Raw genomic sequence first — 12,856 nt, forward strand, 5'->3', positions numbered from 1 at the left:
GACCCTGTGCCATTTCATTCCTTTTTATGTACCCTATGCTTATTAACTGGTTTAATCCATACAACGACCCTGTGCCATTTTTATCCTCATTTGACAGATAAGAAAACTGAGGCATAAGGCGAAAGCTGACTTGTACAAAGTCCGATGGCCACTAAGTGGCAGAAACAGGATCCAAACCCAGCTAGCCTGAGACTGTGGTATGGGCATCTATACTCTAATGCTTATAGGTGCCACTCTCTGCGCAGGACAGAACTGTTGAATTTGTGAATAAATTTCCTCATAGAGTCGCACAGATGAGTCAACCCAGAGTGATGGGCTGGTGGTAGCTGTTAGAGTGACACCGTGGATTTTAACCCTCCTCGATTATAATGAAAATCAGATTTAAAGTGAAGGTCTCCCACCTTGCTCCAGTTCCCTCCGGAAGTCCTGTTGCCGGCACTTCCCTGGACCACGGGAAGCCTGGTTTTGTTTTCACACCCAGCTCTCTGGTTCAAAGACTCAAACACGGGGGCCCTGGCTGTCCAGGGGGTAGGAGTCGTGCGCGACAGTGAACGAGTGGCGTTAGAGGCTGCGTGGCACTTACTCTCCCTGGAAATGCTCCGTCACACTCAGGAAGTGTGATTTAATCCTGGTGAAGCGAATTCCGTTTTACACCCTCGAATGGACGGCCTCGCAAACAGACCTTCATTTTCAGTCTTGCCCTGGGAAGTCAGTAGTTTGGTGTTAGCTGAACTGTACAAAATAGGGGTTGATTCTGCTGCCATCCCCCCTCCTGTCCCCTTAAAAGGCTCTTGAAAGAGGACCTGAGAGCCTGCCGCCACAACCCAACGAGCCTGGACCGTGGCCCAGCAGTGCCCTCAGCGGGGCTGGCCGGAGGAGGGACAACTGCGGTTCCGTCAAAAGAGCCACTGTTGATCTTCAAAGAACTCCAGCCGCACAGATGACACAAGCACTCTGTTCCCCCTTCGGCTCTAAGGCCCCTCATTTGGTCTTTGTTGGGAGGCAGCCTTAGGCAGAGACTGAGAAAAATAATAGCAGCAGATGTGCATAAGGGGCCTGCTGGATCCTAGTGCTTTGCAGACTCTCCCTCACCTGATCCTCACTCTAGGGATTATAGGGAACACGACCTGAATCCCCATTTGACAGACTAGGAAATCGAGGCACAGACAGGTGAAAGAAGTAGCCCAGGGTCACACAGGTAGGAAGCAGCGAGGCCAGGATTCACCCCCGGGGGGTCTCACCGCTGCCCTTCCCCTGGGGGGGTCAGTGCCTCAAATACTCCACCCCGTTTACTTTAGAAATTAGCTTCAAGAAGCAGGGGCGCCATATGTGAATCAGAAAACCTAGAGATTTGGTGTTCTCTCCAGAGTGGCTAAGAATCTCTTCTTAACAAAATTGGGCTTTTGGTAAAACTGTATTTCCCGGGTTACCTGCTGGATTAAAACCGGCCGCCTTGCCCTTAAGGTGACTCCGGCAGAGGACTCGCTCTAGTGCTACCGACAGACCCACCCCGGAGGCCCCGCTTGCCCGGCCCTCCCCTCCCCAAGGACCAGGTTGTGGTGCGTCCCCCACGTCTGCTGAGATGCTCCTTCAGCATGGGTGGCATGGGGCACCGTGGCAGCTAAGTGGACTTTGAGAGGCAGAGGACACGCCGCCTCCCTGATGTCCCCTTCTGTCCTCCCACCCTTAGGTGGCTTCTCTGTAACCTGTCCTTACTTTCAGAATGTCGTCAGGCACCGCTTTTAAAGCATTAAGAGACAGGTAAGAAGCTAACTTGTCCCTATGACAGGACCCTGCCCAGGGATGCTCGTGCTCCGGAGCTGAGCCCCAGACCCCCAGCGGAGGAGGAAGCGCATCCCGGCGGGGCTCTCTGTTTCTGGCAGTTCTCACTGCATTCCTCAGGCCCCTGAGAAGCTCTTCCACGTGAGCTCAGCCGGGCTGCTTGTTCCCTGAGTGACTTCAACCAGGACAAGGGAGAAAATGGCCTTTGATGGCTCACCAGTCCCCATGACTCCCCTCCCCGCTTAGCTCACAGACCCCGTTTGCACAGTGTAGATGAGGGGCCTCCTAGGAGGGTTGCCAGCCCCCTTCCTGTCCAAGCTCTATGAGCCAGAAGCACCTGGAAGCCTGTTTCAGATGCGTGTTCCTGGGCCCCAAGATTCTGATTTGGAAAGAGGCTGCATGCTGACAAGTACCCCTGGGCGAATGATGTGGAGGCCTGCGAAATACTAACAGGGAGTCACCCTTCTACTTTCTGGTTTAAAGGGGTCTCCACGGCACAGAACTGGGGCAGACCCACTGCTTCTCCCAGTTGCTCCCGCAGTGCCTGTCTTCTGAGTCTGTAATCAGAGCATCACCAGTGTAGCCGAACATACCCCACCAAGCACAGCTGAGCTCGAAGGCAGTACACACCTCCAGGGAAGACCCTGATTTGGACGAGCAGTGTCGTTCTGCTTCTGCAAGTTACTGTGGAGTCAGATGCGGTGGTGCTAGGGTCTTGATAAATGTCCAGTGGGCAACGAAAGGAAACCCCTTTTGAACGCCTGGATGCACAAAACGAAGCGTGTGTTCTGTGGAGGACCTTGCGCCCTTATTCCAGGTGTGGTGCTGCAGGCTCGGCTGCAGGGGACCGTGTTCCCACAACAAGGCGCAGCTCCTCCATGCACGGCCCCCTGCATGTCTTCTTCCTCTGTTTCGTCGTCGGGCTTTGAATATGAAGTGTCTGTCTCTCTTTTACATATACATAGCCAGCAATGCACAAACAAGTGTTTTTATGTAGCCTTTTGACTTAGAATTAAGGAATTAGATTTTTAAAAATCCTCTATAAAAAATGGTAAGCCTTTTTAAATACTGCAAGAATAATCTCTGTATAAATTATCTAAGGAAAACTGCTGACTAGTTTTCCATTCAGCAAGATTGAAATTTTATACATAGGTATGTGTAAAACAATTTTAGGGGAGGATCACAAAGAAAATATCCCTTATCTGCTTAAGAGGGGGCCTTGACAGAAGTCAGGAGTTACATAATTGCTTTGAATTCGAGCCAGTTCTTCCTGTTTAGAAAGGATACTCCCTTTTCTTTTGAAAATGTTAACCATTTCCCACCATTTTATCTGCCAGAAAGCTTTCATAATCCATTGTAGTCCAATGACATATTATAGTCTGCCACTGATTTCTCTATTAAAGCTATAAAATATTAATAACAATCTCCAGGATTTTGCCTTCAGTTAAACTCCCTGTGTCACATCTGCCCTGGAGGCTGCCTTGCCTTCAGCCCACTTCTAGCTAATGCTGGACCTGATTGGCAAGTGTGGGACCAGGATGGGGTGGGGACAGGAGAGCCCCAGGCTGGCTTTCTAAAGCTGGTTCAAGTCTCAGCTGTGCGATCTTTCCCAGGTCACTCAAGTTCTCTGGGCCTCCATCTCCTTGTCTCAAAAATGAGGATAAAGACATGCACCTCAAAGAGCTATCATAAAGTGTAAGTAGGGAAATTGTGCAGACACCACACTCAGGCTCTGGCACTGGTAAGTGGTAGGTGTCCTTGTGAATGTCAAGGTCTTTCCCTTCCTTCTCAAGCTAAAGGGCAAGGGCTGAACTAAGTGACTCCTGAGACTGCACCTAGCTCTAGTGATCGAAGCCCCTGGGAGAGCCACTGAATATACAGTGTGGGGAAAACAAAAGGAAAAACTACTGCATTACTAAGAGATCTCCATGGAAACGTTTCAGAGAGTTGAAAATGCAATGAAAACCAAAAAAAAAAAAAAAAAAGAGCCAACAGATTATAATTAAGGGTCTTCCCTGTTAAAAGTAAGATCATTCTATCACTCCTGCTTTGCCAGTGTTATCGAGTTCTGTATTCTGTTTCTTAATGCTGTCTTCTGGCCTAAGGCAGCCTTGTCCATAGCCTACCACAAATATAAGAGTGATAAAAAACAGAAGACAAATCCTGTTGGGTAGAGGTGTAAATATACTATTATTTAGATGTTTATTTAATGGGATTTCTCCACCCAAATTGAAATAAAGCTTGTTTGAGCAATGCAAAAAAAAAAAAAAAAAAAAAAAAAAAAAAAGAGCCAAGAAGCCAGGGAGTTGTCACCTTGACCATTTGGCCCAGAGAACAGGAAAACTAAAAGATTCTGTTTCCTCAACTGAAAGTAGAATCAGCCAGAAAGATTAGGAAAACAATATTTGATTAGCTTCACAGTGATCTTTAACGATAATGCAAAGTAGGCACAGCTTTCACCAGTCAAAAAACATATTTAAGTTTTTGTTTTATTCGTGTATTTATTTTTAATGATGGCCCCTCCAGGCAAGGAAATAAAATGCTAGCCCAGTGTAGGCACTGCCAGCCTCTGAGCTCTCTTGCCATCAGAGGAGCCATAGACATACATGGAGTGAATGGAGCCTTGGGTCTGCAGGGTCTTACTAACACATGCATTGAAACTACAGGTGGGCATCCCTGAGTTGTGGATCGGATACTGGAGCCTGTTGTCTGTACGGCTGTCACCTATTTTAGCTTCCACCCCCGTAGCTCAGCCCAAACCTAGCAAATTAGGATGATCACGGAAGGTTGGGAAGTCTAGTTTCCCTTGTGAGGGCAAAGTAATGGATTCTAGTTTTGAAATCAGCAAGATCCGGCTTACTTGTCAGGTCAGCAGGGTTGTTCACCATGTCATGGCCACCAGCTTTCGAGGCCATTTGGCCGCAGGCTGAGAAGTACACAGAGCAGCTCCCCAGATCCAGAGCAAGGAAGCTCAAGAATGCTTCAGTCATCCACTGTCTGTGGAAACAGAGAGAGCACCACTCCTGGTTATCAGGCGCCTTCTCTCATTTTTTTTTACGTAAGCATCACAGAGCAAAATATGTGACTAGAAGATAGAGACCAAAAATGGATGGTTGGGTTACTTTTATGTGGTACCTTCTGACAGGTAGGATAAATCATGCCAGGTGAGTGCCATGCTTACGACAGAGTGAGGAACAAGCCTTCTGCTACACAGTACTCCTAAGAGTTTGAAAAATGCCGCCAGCATTCTAGTTTACTTTTGGGTGGATTATAATAATCACCATTCACTGAATTTTGCCATAGACTGAGCACTATGTTAAATGCTCTGCATGTGTTATCTTGATTGCGCTCCACAGCAATACTGAAACGTAGATACTGTTTTCCCTCAGTTTATATTTATTTTTGATTGAATTACCATTCCCTACCCCTAACATTTTCTATCTCACCATTACCAACTCCCAAGAAAGAGAAGACATTAGAACTTACTCTCCACCTCCCCCAAAAGACCACCAGGACTAGTTTCATCTTGCCATATATATATGCTTCTTTTCCTTTTATTTCTTTTTCTTCTCTGATTGCTGTGGCTAGGACTTCCAAAACTCTGTTGAATAAAAGTGGTGAGAGAGGGCATCTTTTTCTTGTTCCTGATCGTAGAGGAAATGCTTTCATCTTTTCACCTTTGAGTATGATGTCAGTCGTGAGTTTGTCATATGTGGCCTTTATTATGTTGAGATATGTTCCCTCTCTGCTCCTTTTCTGAAGAGTTTTTAATCATAAATGGATGTTGAATTTTATCAAAAGCTTTTCTCAAACTATTGAGATGATCATATGGGTTTTATTTAATTTGTTAACGTGGTATATCACATTGATTAATTTACAGGTATTGAAAAATTCTTGCATCCCTGGGATAAATCACACTTGATCATAGTGCATGAGCCTTTTAATGTATTATTGGAGTCAGTTTGCTAGCATTTTGTTAAGGGTTTTTGCTTCTGTGTTCATCACTGATATTGGCCTGTTGTTTTTTGGTGATATCTTTGTTTGGTTTCAGTATCAGGGTGGTGGTGGACTCAGAATGAGTTTGGAAGTGTTCCTCCCTTTGCAATTTTTTTGGAATAGTTTTATAAGGATAGTTATTAATGCTTAATGTTTGATAGAATTCACCTGTGAAACCTCCTGGCCCTGAACCTTTTTTTCTTGGGAGTTTTTAAAATTACTGATTCAGTTTCATTACTGGTAACTGGTTGTTCGTATTTTCTATTTTTTCTTGGTTCAGTCTTGGGAAATGGTACCTTTCTAAGAATTTGTCCATTTCTTCTAGGTCATCCATTTTTTTGGCATGTAGTTGCTCATAGCGGTCTCTTATGATAATTTGCATTTCTGTGGTATTGGGTGTAGCTTTTCCTTTTGCATTTTTAATTTTATTGATTTAGGCCCTCCTTTTTTTTCTTGAAGTGCAGCTAAAGTTTATCAATTTTGTTTATCTTTTCAAAGAACCAGGTTTTACTTTCATTGATCTTTTATATTTTTAAGTATTTCTGCTCATATCTTTATGATTTATTTCCTTCTACTAACTTCGAGTTTTGTTTTTGTTTTTTTTTCTAGTTGCTGTAGGCATAAGTTTATGTTGTCTTTCTTGAGGTTTTTTGGTTCCCTGCGGTAAGCTTATATCACTATTAAACTTCCCTCTTAGAACTGCTTTTGCTAAATCCCATAGGTTTTGGATCATTGTGTTTTTGTTTTCATTTGTCTCTAGGTATTTTTAATTTCCTCTTTAATTTTTTTTCACTGATCCATTGATTATTTAGTAGCATATTGTTTAGCCTCTGTGTTTGTGTTTTTTGCAATTTTATTCTTATAGTTGATTTCTTGCCTCATAGCCTTCTGATCAGAAAAGATATTTGATATGATTTCAGTTTTGTTAAATTTACTGGGGCTTGCTTTGTGGCCCAGGTTGTGATCTATCCTGCAGAATGTTCCTTGTGCTCTTGAAAAGAATGTGTATTCTGCTGCTTTCAGATGAACTGCTCTATAAATATCAAATAAGTCCGTCTGGTCTCATGTGTCATTTAAGGCCTGTTTCCTTACTGATTTTTAGTTTGGATAATCTTTACATTGATGAAGTGGGGTGTTAAAATCCCCCACGATTATTGTGTTACCAGCAATTTCCCCTTTTATTTCTGTTAATATTTGCCTTGTATATTGAGGTGCTTCTATATTGGGTGCATATATGTTTACAATTGTTTATCTTCTTTTTAGCTTAATTCTTTGATCATTATGTAGTGTTCTTTCTGTCTTGTAACATTCTTCATTTTAAAGTCTGTTTTGTCTTCTATTAAGTATTGCTACTCTGGCTTTCTTTTGATTTCTATTTGCCTGGAATACCTTTTTCCATCCCCTTACTTTCAGTCTGTATGTCTCTCTAGATCTGAAGTAAGTCTCTTTTAAACAGCATATATACAGGTCATTTTTTTTTTAATTCATTCAACCAGTCTATTATCTTTTTGTTGAAGCATTTAGTCCATTTATAGGTAGGGTAATTATCTGTATGTATGCTCCTATTGTCATTTTATTGATTGTTTCATATTTGGTTTTGCAAATCTTTTTTTCCTCTTTTTCTTTCATTGTCTTCTCTTGTGGTTCGATGACTATCTTTAGTGTTGTGTTTGGATTTCATTTTCTTTTTTATGTGTATATCTATTAAAGATTTTTGTTTTTCGGTTACCATGAGGTTTTTGTATAGTAGTGTATGTGTGTGTGCACTTGCTTTCAGTTGCTGGTCTCTTAATTTCAAGAGCATTTTAGATACCCTGCATTCTCCTTCCCTCATGATTACTGTTTTTGATGTTATATTTTACGTCTATGTGGAGTATCCCTTAACTGCTTATATTGGATACAGGTGCTTTTATTACTTTTTTGCCTTTTAACCTCCCTGTGTCTTTATTTACCTTATTCACCACAAGCCCCTGAGATAGAGTTTCACCTGGACCTAACAATTCTGTTAAATTATAATGTCTCAAGTCCCTGTCCCTCTCCAACCTCCAAACCCTTTTACTGGTCCTGACTTTGTCAGTCCACAAAAATCTACATCATCTTCTCTCCTGCCTCTTGTTTTAGTTGCTGTCTGATTTACCTCGAATACCATACCGCCTCATCAGTTATTGACTCACAAGTCACTTGCTCCCAGATCTTCTTTGACCTCCATGCCTCCCTGTTCCCTTCTCTTGCTTTATATTATATAAGTGTGTATCTAGGAGCTCCCTGGCGGCTCAGGGGTTAAAGATCTGGCATTTGTCAGTGCTGTGGCTCGGGTCACTGTTTTGGTGTGAGTTCAGTCCCTGGCCCTGGGAACGTCCATATGCTGCAAGCACGGCCAAAAAAATAAAAAATAAGTGTGTATCTATTATTTTCTGTCTTCACACTGGAATGTAAACTTTGAGGACAAACGTATATAATATAATACCCTGGCATATCATCTATACTCAACAGTATCTGACATACTATCTTTGCTTGGTAAATATTTCTTGAACAAATGAATCTGTGAATGAGGAAGACAGAGAATGGTTAAGTAGCTTGACCCTGCTCACATTGCTGTTAAGCAGACAACTTGGATACATGTGATTGCAAAGCCCTGGCCCATAGACCATGTTGTTTAGCTTCTTAATGGATTATGTGAATGCAACATGGGCAAGAATATTCTGGCTGAACAGTAGTAATCAGTGTTGAGGTGTTAGTGTCAGGAACGTATTGATTGGACGAGATGCTGCAGGACCAACATTTACTGTTCTTTATTTAATTATATATGTGATTATGTGATTTATAAGAATATATATATATATATAGTCATTCAAATGACCAGGATATATTTTTCATATATACTTGGTCTTCATCCATGGTTCCTGACTCACAGCTCCTAAAACCTTTAGAATTTGCTGAGTGATGAGAGCCGTAAAGGTGCCTTGTTAACGTTCACGAGATGACTTTTGGAAAGCACCCAGGAATGGGGGCTGGTTGCCAGTGGAGCCAACCACGTGATTAGAGTGTTGGAACTTCAGTCCCACCCTGACTCACTCCCATCTCTGTCTCTGGGAAGGGGAGAGGGCCTGGAGGTTGAATCAGTCACCCATGGCCAGTAATGTAATCACTTGTGACTATGAAAAGAAGCCACCATAAGAACCCAGAGCACAGTGTTGGGAGGGCTTCTGGGTTGGTGAACACGTGGCACACCCTGAGAGGGCATGGAAACACCACACCCTTGCCCCCTACCTTACCCTGTGTTTTTCCTCATCTGGCTATCGATTCATATTCTTTAATATCCTTTGTAATCAATCCACAAGCTAGTGAGCAAACTTTTTTCCTGAGTTCCATGAGCCATTCTAGCCAATGACTTGAACTCAAGGAGTGGGTCATGGGAACCTCTGATGTATAGCCAGTCAGTCAGAAGGACAGGTAACAACCTGACCTTGTGACAGGCATCTGAACTGGAGGGCAGTCTTTGGGACTGAGCCATTAATCTGTGGAATCTGGGTCTATATCCAGGTAGATAGTGTCAGAATTGAGTTAAATTGTAGGACAACCAGCTAGTGTTTGTTGGAAAGAAGCCTACACACACACACACACACACACTCTCTCTCTCTCTCTCTCATACACTCATGTTGGGACTGCATTCAAGAACCTAATTTACATTGGGAACAGTTTTTTGAGTTGTTATTAAGCAAAAGGCAAGTACCTTACATTTGAGGAGCCATCAATAAATTCTGTCTTTGTAACATAAGCCATCAGCCTAGATAAAAACAGTTTATAAGTTACGTACCTTTTTGGTATGGTTTACAAGAGGATGAAAGCTATACCTGGGTAAAGAGAAGTAGGGAAGTGGCCCAGTGGACTGTGACATGTTCAAGCAGTGAAGCAACTGATGCCTGTGTAGCAGCATGGAATTACGTGGTGATACCATTAGAAAGGTGGACCTCAGAATGCTCTATACACAATGATGACAACTCTGAAAATTCTGCGGGTTAGCGGTAGAATGGTGAGAGACCTTGAGGTTTATAAATAGTCAGTGATTCTAGTGTTTCAGCTTTATTTGGTTATTTCATGTCGGTCTAGATGTTCCCTTATAACTGTTACTACTCAGATGATTAAACATACATAAAAAAGAAGAAACGCAGTGTACTGTGAGGTGAGCCAAGCGGCTGCGTCATCCCATCTGCTCAGCATCCTGCTCCTTCCTGCGGTCCATCCCGCCCCCCGGGGGCGCTGACATTCGGCACTGCCTTTCCTCGGGCTGCACCCCAGCCTTCCGGTCCTCTGGCAATGCTCTCCATGCTGCAGAGCACCTGCCCTCCGACGGCAGGTTCCTCCTCACTCTCGACTCCGCCCGCATGCCTCTCCCTCCAGTTTTTGGAGGCTTCCATCCCACCCTCCCCTTCCCTTGAAGGAGGACTTCGGCATCTTCTGCCCATACATCAGTGCGCTCCCCCCGCCCCAGGCCCTTTGTGCTGCTGGGTCCTCATCCGCGGGTCACTTGGCCTCTTCCTGTGCTCATGGTCCAGCACTCTGAGCCCTGCCTGCCTGAGGAAATCCTGTGACTGTTCTGACTCCACCTGTTCCTCCTCTGCCTCCGCATTTGCTGCTTCCAAAGTCTTCTTTCCATACCAGTCAGGTTTTTGGTAACGAACCATGCAGAGTCACTCCAGCTGACTGGCACAGCAAAGGAATTTAGTGAAAGGCCGTGGGGAGCTCTCCGAGTTACTGGGAAGGCTAATGATGTAGGATTGATAAACAGCGAGGGACCAGCTGGGAGCTGAGCAGCTGGAACCATGGCCAAACCCCTTGGCCTCAGGTGCTTTGGGGGACCCTGCTGCCACCACTACTGGATAGCACACTGTGCAGATGGCACCCCCGGTACTGGACGCTAGACTCTGCCAAAGCCATCTATGCCACCAGAACAGACTGTCCCCCAGCCTGGCGTCTCAGCATCACCAGCTCCTGGTCAGACCGAGGCAGGAACATCTGGCCAGGTCACAGCCCACCCGCTAGCAGCAGAGGGGCCCCAGAAAGGCGTGCCTCACCTGTGCCATAAGAGACGGGCTCTGCCTGCTGCCACAGCTCTCATGCAGTGGGAAGTCACTCGGTATCCAGACAGAAAGAGAAAAACTAAACAGAAGGCCCCATGGCCCATCCCCAATTCAGGATGGTTGTTTTATTAAACTTTCTACAACTTCCTTATGTTCTTGAAGCTGTTTCTTCTAACTTCTCACTCAGCAAGAACTCTGGAACACAGTTCAGTGCAAAACTAAAGCCTCAGGGGTCACGAGATTTATATACAACTATGTTCATAACAGCATGGTTTAGAAGAGCAGAAGGAAAAAAAAGAAGTCAGCCTGGATTTCGAACAATAAAGGCATAGATGAATTATGAGAGCTCCATAGGATTAAATATACATAGTCATTAAAAATCATGGATTTTTAAAAAACTTTTTGCAGTACAAAAAAATTGCTAAAACTAAAAAGCTCTTTAACAGTACTCATATGTAAGCTCTCAGAATTGTATCTGTACATGTATGAACATATTTTATAGTAAAATATAAACATGCTTATGAAGATATACATTGGAAGACAATACACCAAAATGTTAACAGATTGGTGAGAAGGATTTCCTTCTTCCTGTGCCTTCCTGTACTTTTCACACTGGGCTGGAAAGTTATAAACATTTAAAAGAACATCTGGAGTTCCCGTCGTGGTGCAATGGTTAATGAATCCGACTAGGAACCATGAGGTTGCGGGTTCGGTCCCTGCCCTTGCTCAGTGGGTTAACGATCCGGTGTTGCCGTGAGCTGTGGTGTAGGTTGCAGACGCGGCTCGGATCCCGTGTTGCTGTGGCTCTGGTGTAGGCTGGTGGCTACAGCTCCGATTCAACCCCTAGCCTGGGAACCTCCATATGCTGCGGGAGCGGCCCAAGAAATAGCAACAACAACAACAAAAAGGACAGAAGACAAAAAAAAAAAAAAAAGAAAAAAAGAAAAAAAAAGAACACCTGTTGAGGGGTCCACTTCCTGGGCCGACATTTTTTTCCTTTGTCATGTTCTCAGAAAGTATAGTTTTTCCCAAACCAATCTCAGACCAAATGCTCTGAATTTTCACCCGCTTTTTCCTATGTAGTGAGTTCCTGCCTCACCACCAGTTTGTTCCCACAGATCTTTCAGTTCACATGCGGCTCATTCGTTCCGTTCTGTAAGCCTTTTCCCAGCCCTGCCTTGCTCACCCAGCTCCTACCTGAGCTCCCCTCTCTCATGTGCTCATCTTCCCCGCACGTATTTGAGCTCAGTGAGTCACTGAAGTAGCCGTCTCTGGGGTTTCCATTACTCTCAGCCGCATCTGGACATCTCATCTCTGTCGGCAAAGCCCAGTGACCTTGTGGTTTCTTTATGGTCTGAAATAAGAAGGGTGCCTTCTGAAGCATCTCACCTGAAAGGCTTCCTATTAGGCCCCACAACTGAGCTCCTTTTCCTGGGTCTCCCGACGGGGCCTCCCCTCTGTGCCTTCCGTCCGCATCTCCCCATTTACCTGACTGTCTAGTGGAACCCGTGTGCTACCCCTGGAAGTGTTGGTTTTGACAGAACCTGTGACCTCCCTGGGGACTCCCTGCCCAAGCCAGCTCCACTTTGCCAGGGGGCTTGAGTTCCCAGCTTCACCCACCCCAGGAGCTCCTCGAAGCCTTGCCTGGAGCTGCACTCCTGGAGCTCTCTGCAGCCTGCCGTCCACAGGCAGGAGGCTGTCCAAGAGACTCGTTTTCAGGCCAGCGCCTCGGAGTTGGCCCCTGCCTCTCTGTCCCAGTTCCAATTGCAGCCCTACGTGAACTCTCCATCGGACTTGCCGTCTCAGCGTCACGTGGTCTCTCTTGGGCCACCGTCAACTTCGTGGTCTCTGATCTTCAAACCGGCCCAGGACTCCGCAGGTCTTGGCCCTTGTTGTGTGTATGGGGCTCCCACGAGGCTAGCAGCTGAGTCGAGACGAGCCGAGTTGAACGTGTCTTTTCCTGCATGCCGACGTCACGTCTCAGCCAACAGGACCCG

The 12,856-nt window shown here is 45.0% G+C and overlaps 1 protein-coding gene across 49 annotated transcripts in view; it reads left to right on the forward strand.

Annotated features, from left to right (window-relative positions):
- Window positions 1–12,856, forward strand: part of ALG14 (ALG14 UDP-N-acetylglucosaminyltransferase subunit) — a 154,964-nt gene that overhangs the window by 89,217 nt on the left and 52,891 nt on the right. The window contains exon 5 of one of the 49 annotated variants that reach the window (XR_014844751.1): window positions 98–3,205. The exons of the other annotated variants lie outside the window; for them this stretch is intronic. The gene's annotated coding sequence lies outside the window, so the exon portion shown is untranslated. Of the gene's footprint in view, window positions 1–97; window positions 3,206–12,856 lie in introns of those variants that run through there. 49 annotated transcript variants of the gene reach the window in all.

The sequence above is a fragment of the Sus scrofa genome, chromosome 4 (genome assembly GCF_054392235.1).
Source record: "Sus scrofa isolate SSC_HxYL_T2T_F1_AM1 chromosome 4, Sscrofa_HxYL_maternal_Yorkshire_Landrace_v2.0, whole genome shotgun sequence".
Lineage (NCBI taxonomy): Eukaryota > Metazoa > Chordata > Mammalia > Artiodactyla > Suidae > Sus > Sus scrofa.